This window comes from Poromitra crassiceps (assembly GCF_964638095.1).
Source record: "Poromitra crassiceps genome assembly, chromosome: 4".
Taxonomy (NCBI): domain Eukaryota; kingdom Metazoa; phylum Chordata; class Actinopteri; order Beryciformes; family Melamphaidae; genus Poromitra; species Poromitra crassiceps.
In genome coordinates, this window is record NC_139626.1 from 40,501,377 (window position 1) to 40,513,236 (window position 11,860).

Genomic DNA, 11,860 nt, shown 5'->3' on the forward strand with positions numbered 1-11,860 from the left:
GCCACTGTTGATACAGAGTGTTCTTGTGGGCAAAGCCCAGAGGGCCGTAGCCGCTCTCGACACACGCGCAGGGCTGGAATATCCAGCATTGAGGAAGGCCGTGCTGGAGGCCTATGGTAGCGTTCCGGAAGCATATCGCCGCCAATTTCGTGAACTGAGACGGCAGAAGGAGGAGTCCTATCTGGACCTGTGGCGGAAGCAGGAAATTCTATTCGATCGGTGGGTTAACTCATGTCAGGCCCTTACTATCCAGCAGCTGAGGGATTTAATGCTCCTGGAACAATTCAAACTCAGTGTTCCCAGAGAGCTGGAGGTCTATCTGAATGAGCGTGAGTTAGTGAGCCCACGACGTGCGGCCGAGCTGGCTGATGGCTATGAAGTAGCTCATGCTGGGAGGCCGAGTGGACCCATCGGGAGAAAGCGGCCCCCTGAGGAGCCATTTGAGGGAAGTTACCTGCAGAGGAGGCCAGGGGAGGGTAATGTGCGGTATTCTCCGATGGGAGAGAGGGGCCCTCCATTTCCCCCATATAATGTACGGCAGCCTAGATCAGATGGCTTATCTCCAACTTTTGGACGGCGTTCTGCTGACCGGATGGAGATTCGGTGTTACCACTGTGATAAAGTAGGTCACAAGAAGGACCAGTGCCCGAACTGGAAACCAGTGGGGCTTGTGGACCTGAGGCAGGATCGGTCGAGAGACCTTCGGGGCTATGAGGGTTTTATCTCGCACGGGACCTTAGCAGAGTCAGAACAGCACCATATGAGGGGTGGCTCCGAAGTACCGATTACGATACTTAGGGACACTGGAGCCACGCAGACGTTGCTCTGAAAGGGCGTGATGGAGCTGTCCGAGTCCACTTTCACGGGGCAGTTCGCTATTGTGCAAGGTGTGTGTGGTGGTTCGGAGAGGGTGCCCCTCCATTGCGTGTATTTGGACTCCAAGATAATGCATGGATATGTGACTGTGGCAGAGCTACAAGCTTTTCCCTTTGGCACTATTGATTTGGTCCTGGGCAATGATTCAGCCGGGATGAGAGTTTTCCCTGACCCCTGCGACCTACCTCCTGTGGGTTCCCTAGAAAGAGAACAGCTCGAGGGACAATACCCGGAGCTGTTCCCAGTGGCCGTGGTCACCCGAGCTCAGGCCAAGGTGAAGGCTACCGTGGGCGTGGAGCTGGATGCTCTGCCTGAGGACGGAGAAATCGGGATAGACAAGTTGTTTGCAGAACCTGAGGGAAACGCGGCGGTGGCTGTTGAAGATCGAGATGGTAAGGCAGAAGCCAGTGAGTTGCCCCCAGCTCCGGCGGGACCCGAGGCGTTACTCCTTAACCGTCAGACCCTGGTGGGAGAGCAGGAGGGGGATCCGTCCCTGGGTCATGCGTGGGAAGTGGCGACCAGTGCTAGGGAAGCGGATGAGTGTGCCACTGGGTATTTTGTAAAAGAAGGCATCCTTTTTCGGAAATGGAGGCCTTCGAGATGGCCTGCGGATATAGAGGGGGGCATGTTGGAGCAAGTAGTGCTGCCTTCGCAGTATCGACAGGAGGTGATGCGCCTAGCTCACGACTCTGTGCTTGGTGGTCATTTAGCGGCCGGGAAAACCGGTGAGAGGATCAAACGCCATTTTTTCTGGCCAGGTATAGGGGGGGATGTCCGCCGATTCTGTCGGGCGTGCCCTACATGCCAGGTAGTTGGGAAGCAGGGGAGGCTCCCACCTGTGGCGCCCTTGCAGCCGTTACCGATACAAACGGAGCCGTTCGCACACATTATGATAGACTGTGTGGGGCCGCTACCAAAGTCGAAGCGGGGGAACGAGTACTTGCTGACCATCATAGATGTAGCCACCCGGTATCCGGAAGCTATTCCCCTACGGAGTATACGGGCCAAGGTGATCATTGAGCACCTCCAGAGGTTCTTCGCGTGGGCTGGGGTGCCGCGCACCATCCAGTCAGATAGAGGAACCAATTTTACTTCATCACTGTTTAAACAAATAATGACGGAGTGGGGCATCACACCCAAGTACTCTTCCGCCTACCATCCTCAGTCGCAGGGAGCTATAGAGCGATTTCACAGTACCCTCAAGGACATGATACGAACATTTGTGGAGGCGCAGAAGAAGGAGTGGGATGAGGCCATCCCATTTCTCCTGTTTGCCATTCGCGAGGCTCCTTCCGAGTCCTTGGGGTTCAGTCCATTTGAGCTTATCTTCGGCCATGAGGTGAGGGGCCCGTTAGGTATGTTTAAAGAGATGGCCGTGGAACCGACAGAGCCTGGTGATGTGTTGCAGTACGTCTCGACTTTCCGTGCCCGACTAAGATCAGCGTGCGATGTGGCCGGGAGGAACCTGGCCGGGGCAAAGGCCCGGATGAAGGCCGGTTATGATAGGAAGGCCCTGAGGCGATCTTTTGACGCAGGGGATATGGTTTTGCTGGCTGTTCCCGAGCCGCGGGATCCCTTAGGACCTGGCTTTATGGGCCCATATCGTGTGTTGCGGAAGGTTGGGGAGCTGTCCTATGTCCTGAGTACACCGGAGAGGCGGAGGAAGACCAGGCTCTGTCACATAAACCTCCTGAAGGAATATGTAGAGCGGGAGGTTGTGGTCGGTTGTGTGGTGGCGCAGTCGGATGAGGGGGGCGACGGGGATGACCCGGAGATGTCCGAGCCTCCCCCCGAGGTTATTAGTGCTCGGCTGTACAATTCCCAGGCTCGAGCTGAGTTGGAGGGAGCTTTGGGTCACCTGACAGGAGTGCAGCGGCGGGATGTTCTGGAATTAATAGATTCTCACCCATGTCTGAGTAGTGATGTCCCGGGGAGGACCAATCGGGCGGTGCATGACGTTGACGTGGGTGGAACGGGACCCATTAAGCAGCATCCGTACCGGTACCCCCCGAGGAAGAAGCAGGTGATACAGGCTGAGATTGACTACATGTTGGATATCGGAGTTATTGAACCGGCCGACAGCGCCTGGAGCTCGCCGGTGGTGCTGGTGGCACAGGAGGAGAGGGCGGATCGCTTTTGTGTCGACTATAGAAAGTTAAATCAGGTGACTAAGGCGGACGCCTATCCTATCCCCCTGTTAGAGGACTGTATCGACCAGGTGGGCCAGGCGAGGTATGTGACCAAGATTGACCTCCTCAAGGGGTACTTCCAGGTGCCGCTGACGAGGCGAGCAAGTGAAGCTTCAACCTTTGCGACTCACGATGGTCTGTATCGCTTTCTGGTCATGCCGTTTGGGATGAAGAACGCCCCTGCAACGTTTCAGCGTTTGATGAATACGATCACTAGGGGGCTGGGGAACACCGTGACGTATATCGATGACGTGGTAACGTTTAGCATGACCTGGGAGGAGCATGTTCGCCAAGTGAGGGAGCTGTTTGAGCATCTGGCTGAAGCCGGTCTGGTGGTTAATTTAAAGAAATGTGAGTTTGGGAAAGGAAAGGTAACCTATCTGGGATACCAGGTTGGGTGTGGTACCGTGCTACCTCGGGAGGCAAAGGTGAAAGCCATCTTGGAATTTCCTGTTCCCCAGACCCGGTCGCAGCTCCGGCGGTTTCTTGGGATGTGTGGATTTTACAGCCGGTTCGTGAACCAGTATGCCCACATCACAGAGCCTTTGACCAACCTCTTAGGTGAGAAGGTGCGTTGGGTTTGGGGAATGAAATGTCATGATGCGATTAAGCAGATCAAGGGGGTCTTGGCCAGCTCACCGATACTTAAAGCGCCGGATTTCCACCAGTCGTTCAGTCTGGCAGTGGATGCTTCAGATGTGGGAATAGGGGCCGTGTTGCTCCAGATGGAGGAAGGGGTGGAGAAGCCGGTTGCCTATTTTTCCAAGAAGCTTAAGAAGCATCAACGGGCGTACTCAACGATTGAGAAAGAGGCTTTGGCCTTGGTGTTGGCCGTTCAACATTTTGAGATTTATGTCGCTGGTAGTGAGCAGGTGTTGGTGTACTCCGACCATAATCCTTTAGTTTTCCTAGCGAGGTTCCGTACTGCTAATGCCCGAGTGTTTCGTTGGAGTCTGACTTTGCAGCCGTACAACTTGGTGGTTAAGCACATTTCTGGCAAAGACAATAAGATTGCGGATGCCCTGTCTCGAGGGTGAAGGAAACTGTACTAAGAATTGGACACTTAATTAAAATGTGATTCTTCCCCATCTAGGGGAAGGTGGGGGGGAATCATTTGAGTTTAAAATATCTTGAGGATATAGTTTTCCTCTAGAGGATGATTGAATAATCATGTATAGGTACGAAATGTTTATGTAAATTTCGTCAAGGTTACGAGTTCAGAAAGCGGGAGAGAAAAACAACAAAAATAGAAGCGTAAACTCGGAAACCGTGTTTTTTAGAAGTGTTTATTGATAAGTGTTGTGACGCATTGTTTTTTTTTGTCTTTTCTCTTTTTCTAAGGGAGGGGGTATGTGACGGTCCGTTACATATGTTACGGCCCGCTACCCTCTCTCTCATAGATATGGCGGTATTAGTTATGATATGACGTACATAGTCTTTGCTGTGTTTGGCTGTCATTGATGAGGGGGGGGGTTGGCTCAGGAAGTGAGGTTACGGGAAAGGATATAACGTACCCGGAAGCCGCGATCGGGAGCTTTTTCAAGTGTCCAGACTGAAGAAGGGAGACAGGCTCCTGCGGGCGCATCCCCATTTTCGTTTCCTTTATATCAGTATTATCTATGTTATCCTTAATGTGATGTATAGCGTCTTTATGAATAAGATGGTGTCTCGAGTCTGAACACCATCCACACCTCCTCGGCTGAGCTGTCGGGAGAAGGCCGACGCCACACCGGGGTCCAAGGGTGGCAGTCCCCAGGTGAGCTATACCCTAGCCTCTTAATGACAGCCATGTCTTTCCATGTTGTGGGATTCGGTGATGTATGTTGCCCCTAGACCGAGCTTGTTAGAATTGGGTTGCCGAATCCGCGACAAATACTTAGTTTAGTATTTGAATATAGGGTAGTTTATTTATATGAGCACATACTTCACGAGATATCTGGCATAGCCATGGTTGTGATAGGGTGCTCCTGTGCCACACAAAGAGGCAGCTGGCACACCACAAAAAAATCAGATGCAGAATTATTTTTTAGTTAGACTACTAAGTTACTTACTACATACTACATTACATACATTTTGTTCAAAACTTAGGCTAATATGGTATTACAATAATTGTTAATTTTAAAATAAATTCGAAATTATTATTTGTAAAAAACAACAACCGTCATGCACAGCATGCCTACCAATCATGCGCAAACTGTAGCCATTGACTAGTGACCCAGCAACCGGTGACCCAGCAACCATCACAGGAGCACTTCTAGCAATATCTACTCCTGCTGAAGGCCTACACTGAGTACAGCAATGACCTAGAGGAGGGAAACGATCTGATGTCCCTGGAAGACTGGTGTACTGAAAGAGCTGCGTCATGTCCACAGTTCCACTGTGATGATGGAAATCTAGAGGAGTTATTTCAGCATGAACACCAGGCATGTCCACCAGCATTGTCACATATGGGCAAGCTGAGAACTGGTACCTACCAAGTCAGCCTTGGTGGGCTTTCTGGAGAACCTGCTTCCTTCACAAGAGAATCCATCCAACCCCACAGTACAGGTCATCATCCTTGATGGGGCTGCTCTCATGAACATGCTACAACCTGGTGCTGCTAAGACATTTTCCAATTACGCGCAGCAAGTGTTCTCACCATATATTCTGTCTCAGTTGGTGCATGTCATCAGAGTAGATGTCGTGTGGGATGAATATATCCCTGAAAGTCTGAAGGCTGAAACACCCAGCAAGAGAGGGAAGGGAGTCCGAAGACGCGTTGAGCCATTCAGTGCCATTCCCGGAAACTGGCCAGAGTTGCTGCGCATCAACGACAACAAGGCTGAGCTGTTCTCCTTCCTTGCAACTAGTTTGACAGCCCTGGCCTTGACACTGACAAACAAATAATCAGCACCCATCATGCTGAAGTCCTCTGTACTCAGCCCGAGATATATCGGATCTTGCACCATGCACACATGAGGAGGCTGATACCCACATCCTACTGCACCTAGGAGATGGTGTGAAGGAAGGGTATAGCAAGGTGTCAATATGCACAGTTGACACAGATGTGCCGCGGACTCCTCCGTTGCTAGTATTATCCATGCTTTTATCACTTCTAGGCTTGATTATTGCAATTTTCTGTATGCGGGCCTAGACCAATCGTCCCTGCGTCGTCTGCAGTTAGTGCAAAATGCTGCCGCTCGGCTACTAACTGGAAAAAGGAAGCGGGATCATGTAACTCCATTGTTAGCCTCCCTCCATTGGCTTCCTGTCCGTTTCAGGATTGATTTTAAGACATTGTTGATTGTTTACAAGGCCTTAAATGGCCTGGCACCTTCCTGCATTGCAGAACTCCTACACCATCACACTCCAACTAGAGCTCTGAGGTCATCTAACCAGGTGCTCTTGGATGTCCCGAGATCTAGATTAAAAAACAGAGGCGACCGAGCCTTTGCGGTAGCTGCCCCCAAATTGTGGAACAGCCTACCCATCCACATAAGAACTGCGCAAAGCCTTGGAATTTTTAAGTCATTGCTTAAGACTCATTTATTCAATTTAGCCTTCAATTCGGGTTAAGATTGTGCCTATTACGTATACTGCTATGTGTTTTTCTTCTTTTATTTCTACTGTACCAACTGTCTGTGTCTATTTGATATTTTCCTGTTCAGCACTTTGGTCAACCTTGGTTGTGTAAATGTGCTATATAAATAAACGTGACTTGACTTGACTTGACTTGACTAGTACTGGCAGTGACCGCAGCCCAACGCCTCAACATCCCTGAGCTGAATTGCCTTTGGAGCTGGGAAGTGTTTTCGGCATTTAGCAGCTCATGAAATGGCGAGGGCACTAGGACCAGATCGATGCATAGCCTTACCATGTTCCATGCCTTTACTGGATGTGCCTTGGCTGTCACCCCAGACACCATAGACCAGTGGTTCTCAAATGGGGGTCCGGGGACCCCCAGGGGTCTGTGGCACTTTGCCAGGGGGTCCGCGAAAAGGAAAATAAAAATATACATATATTTTTTGCAAAGCGTCATAGTTCAACGAAAATATGTTATGCTTTAAATCTAAAATGGTTAATGGATTACATTCTAATCTAACAAACCTATCCATTTAAAAGTCAGGCACGTTACCGTGGAAACAATTAAGCTTAGCCCAAAATCACAAATCAGAATGAGGGGGTCCCCGGTAGATTTTCTATCTTGTAAGGGGTCCTTGGCTGAAAAACATTTGAGAACCTCTGCCATAGACGACTGGATGGAGCCTCTGGAGTGGTATTGCTGTATGACCGCACCAGCAGCCAGGAATCAGTCAATCAGGCACGCAAGCAGCTCTTCACCCAGAAAGGTAGGACAATTGATGGACTCCCCCCAACACAAGATTCAGCACACAAAGAGGGCTGCCTACCAAGCTGGTCACTGCTGGGGACAGATGATGGTTGCAGCCCCTGAACTCCCATCACCAGGTGACTGGGGGTGGAAGAGGAAAGAAACCGGTGGATGGGAAGTTCACTGGACCACACTACCAGAAGGGAGCCAAGCCTGCCGCGGACTCCTCCGTTGTGGATGCAAAAAGGGATGCAGTGGACAGTGCAAATGTGTCAAGGCAACACTTCAGTGTACTGCACTTTGCCACTGTGGTGGACTGTTTTCACAACTAACATTGCATTTCACCATTCAATGTAACTGAGTGACCTCTTGTTTATTGTTATAAAATAACGTAAAAAAAACAATAACATTGCATTTCATTGTAAACATTGGTAAGTACAGCATTGTACATGTTATATTTCAAAAGCATGTATAACTCCACCAATATTACATAATGTTGATGGTTTTACTATTATTTAGTTCCCTGAATGCCAGATGCATGTAGTTAGGTAGGTGCTAGTGTGTTGTAAAGAGGACCACTCCATTCCTCATCCTTGAAAATGTAGGATTAGCCACCGGAATCAAGCTCCTAGGTGGTCTAGAACCTGAGTTACCGTAAAGTAACAACTGCTGGCGGCCATCTTGGAAAATGGCCACCTATGCGATGGCCCTATAGCCAAAAATCGTCATTAGGGCATGCTCTAACAATGTGCCAAACCTCATGCTTTTATCATCAAAAGCACAATTCACTCACCTATCTGCATGACTAACAGTAGCAATAAGAACACGTGCAGGGGAACAATTTTGTCAGAGAGTAGAGGAAGTACAGTCTGGGAAAAACCCTCTTGATAATGTGACCTCAGATTCTGTTTCGCTGTACGTAGAGCAAAGCAGAATGTGAGGTCAGGTTATCAGAGGAAGAAAGAAGACAGTAAGACAAGACAAGTGCAACTATGTGGGCTATTGTTCTTTGAACTCCTTTATCATCAGACTCTGAACTTTTGCCCCGCCCCTTTTCTTTTTAGCAGACATCTAAAAATCACATCATCACCATTAGTAAAACACCTACATTTACTCTCACGCTTTGAGTTGATCATTTATTTTGTTTAGAAAGAGGAGTTTTCCACAATACAGATGATGACATCACTGATGTCATCATCATGGATGACATCACATCATTAGGGAATTAGGGCAATCGCCTAATTAAAAACCCGGCTCCATCAGGTCACCCGCACGGGTGCTCTTTACACCCCGAAAGTTTCAGCAGGATCGCACGTAAAACGGACACAATGGACTGTATACACACACACATAAGCAGTATAAGCAACAAACAACAATATACCTAACAATTCCAAATCATTATGTCATTTATGGATACCTAACTTACAATCCCCCTATGAGGAAATTAATGGTGTAATATTTCTGTCTAATCTTTCTGCTGTTTTATTTAGCCAATGAACTTCTCCCATAAACATAGAGACACAAGGATATGAGATGCATTTGCATCTTTTTAAAAAACACACACCAGAGGCGTTTACATGCCTGGCAATGGGCCCTCTTCACAGCAAACGTTTTGAGGTGGTAAAGTAGGAAGTAAAGCAGGTGTAACCAATAACATTAATTAGGGCTACTGGCACTGGAACACCTAAATGGAATGGAACCATCATTAATGGTATTGCTTACACCTCCATTACTTCCTGCTTTACCACCTCAACATAGTTGCTGTGAAAAAGGGTTTGGAACATGATGTTTAAATGCCTCTGCAGGCCTATTCAACTGGCGGCTCAGGGGCCAAATCTGAGGTGGGGAGAAAGAAAAAGACAAATCTCCTCTCTCTCCCTTGCCGTCTGTCTCACCTCTCTCTCTCTCTCCATCTGTCTCTCTGCCCCCTTTCTCTCCTCTCTCTCTCTCCCCCTGTCTCGATGACACACAGGCTTCATCAACAGATACAAATCCTGTATCTGTTTTTCATCTGTGGATTGATTTGAATGTGTATTATGTGTATATAATTACAACAAAAATTAAAACATGGCCCATGAGGCTACAGTGTACTTTTGCAATGTATTAAAAAAGAAAGATGGGGTGGCGCTGATGATAATAATAGCTCAGGCAAATGTCCGGCCCCCGGGTCCACCGACTTTTCTGCTGCTGATTGAGCCACATGCCTGGTATAAATTTAGTTATCACTAGGTATAGTTCTAAATAGAGAACCGCAGGAGTCCTCAGACCTGGATGTTAGCACTTCTGGTTCCCTTGTCTCAAAGTCAATGGGATTTTTGTATGGGGATTTGGGTTAAATGCCTGAACAAAAGTTTTTGAAACGGCAAACGTTGTCGTTGTGATCAGCAAGACAATCTTCACAAATGAGGACCACTTTTATGATTTTTGAAGCATAAATGTGATTTTTTTTAATCTGATTTGGAGAAAACACTAGGACACCACCAGACAAAAGAAAACCTGAACGGCCCAAAACCACCTGGACTGACAGAGGAGCTGAACAAAATGAACGTCTCATGGGGAGAGGTGCAACACGTTGCCAAGGACATGTGATGGAGCACTGGTTGTAGAAAACGCTAGCCGGGCGACAATGTTTACAAGCCAGTAGAACCACATTGATTTCCGCGATCGTATATTATATCAGAGATATGATATTTTTAGGTCACATCAGTTATGAATTCTGATCAAAGCATTTGATCCACTCTGGCCATAAAGGAGGGCGTCTAACAAGTATCAGGTAGCTTAGATTAGTTGACCAGAGCACAATAGTGAAATGTAGGCCTACTGTTCATTCTTGGGCAATCTCCAACAGTCATGAATAGAGTGCACCACTCGTATCAATGCAGCCCTTTCCAACATGGTGACTTTGTGAATACAAAACCTCCTCACAGCCTCAATGTGACAATATTGCATTATGACAAGAAAGAACACTGTCGTTCAATGATGGCCATTCATAAGAATTATGTGTTCTTATCTGATTTTTCTTTTCTTTTCCCAGCTGAATGCCATTGCAATGGCCTAACTTCTCCATGGGAATCAATTTAATCTTATAAATCTCCTGCTCTGGATCTGTCTATGTTGCATGAGATTAGTTATTTGTTCGAAACTCTTGCCTCTTTCATGTGAATGTGCTCATAGCTGGAAAGTTAAATACTGGGTCAACAGAGCCAGTTGATAACCAAGCTAAGACTGATTATCCGGGAAGGCCGTTGTTAGGTTTTGTGAAGTTTCATATATTCATATATTCATATATATTCATATATTGTAGCCTGACTTTGTTGAACATGTGGACCTCTTTTCTTCTCTTTGCCTTTGCTCTCTAGTGGAGCAGATAATATCAATATTTGAGAGAATCGTGCAAATTATGATACAAGCATGAAATTTGGCTCGGTTGTTCTCCAGAGGTTTGTGATCAAATCTGCCGATTGGTCTAGGGCAGGGGTGCTCAACCAGTCGATCGCGGTCTACTGGTCGACCGCGGACTGACCCCAGGTCGATCGTGAGGGGTGTCAAATCAATTATTTAAAAATAAATAAATAAATAATCAAATCAAATATAATGGAAGTACATGCAGTTGTTTATTTTAATTATGGATCATAATACAATGCAATTCCAAATGCACTTTTATTTTAAAAGTAGCCACACAGTGAGAAAAAAGAAAGTGAGAAAAAATAAATCATGCATCGATAATCGTAATCGAATCCAATCGTAGCCCTCTGAATCGTAATCAAATCGAATCATGAGGCCAGTGAAGATTCACAGCCCTAATGTCAAGTGGTTGTGGCCATGGACCATTCTCCCCTATCATATATGATCATGGAGATGCGGACACCACAAGCATGTTTTATGGACCCGATGCGAGAGGTAATAGTATTTAAAATGAGCATGTTGTGTGTACTAGCAGATAGTCTATGTGCTGCTCTTGTTGTGATCTTGGTACAATATAGAGTGTACTAATGCGCAGTATGTGCAAGTTTCTGTGCTCATGTGATCTGCCCAGTGAAAGCTCTTTGCATCTAGCTAGCTTCAATCATCTTTATGACACATGCAGGACCTAGACTGATTGATCGACCAATCTATCTATCTATCTATCTATCTATCTATCTATCTATCTATTTATTTATTTATTGCTTCTCCTTTAGGTGAGTTTACCCCAGGCTACATCAGCTTCAGAGCTATCAACTATCAGCGTGCTGCCACTGCCATCTGCTCTGGGATCAAACCAACAGGAATCCATGTTGAACATGTGAGAGTTGATTTATGTGACTACTTTGATGCAGTACGTCAGTAATGGTAGATATTACAACAAAGAAGTATTCCAGGGTTAGGTTACTGCAGAACTAATGTAAGACAGAGGAAAGTTTTCATAAGTATCACAAGTATAACATCACAAGTCTCTGTGTTTTTATTTGTTTTACATATTTTCTTTTTTTTTTAAATATAGTACTGT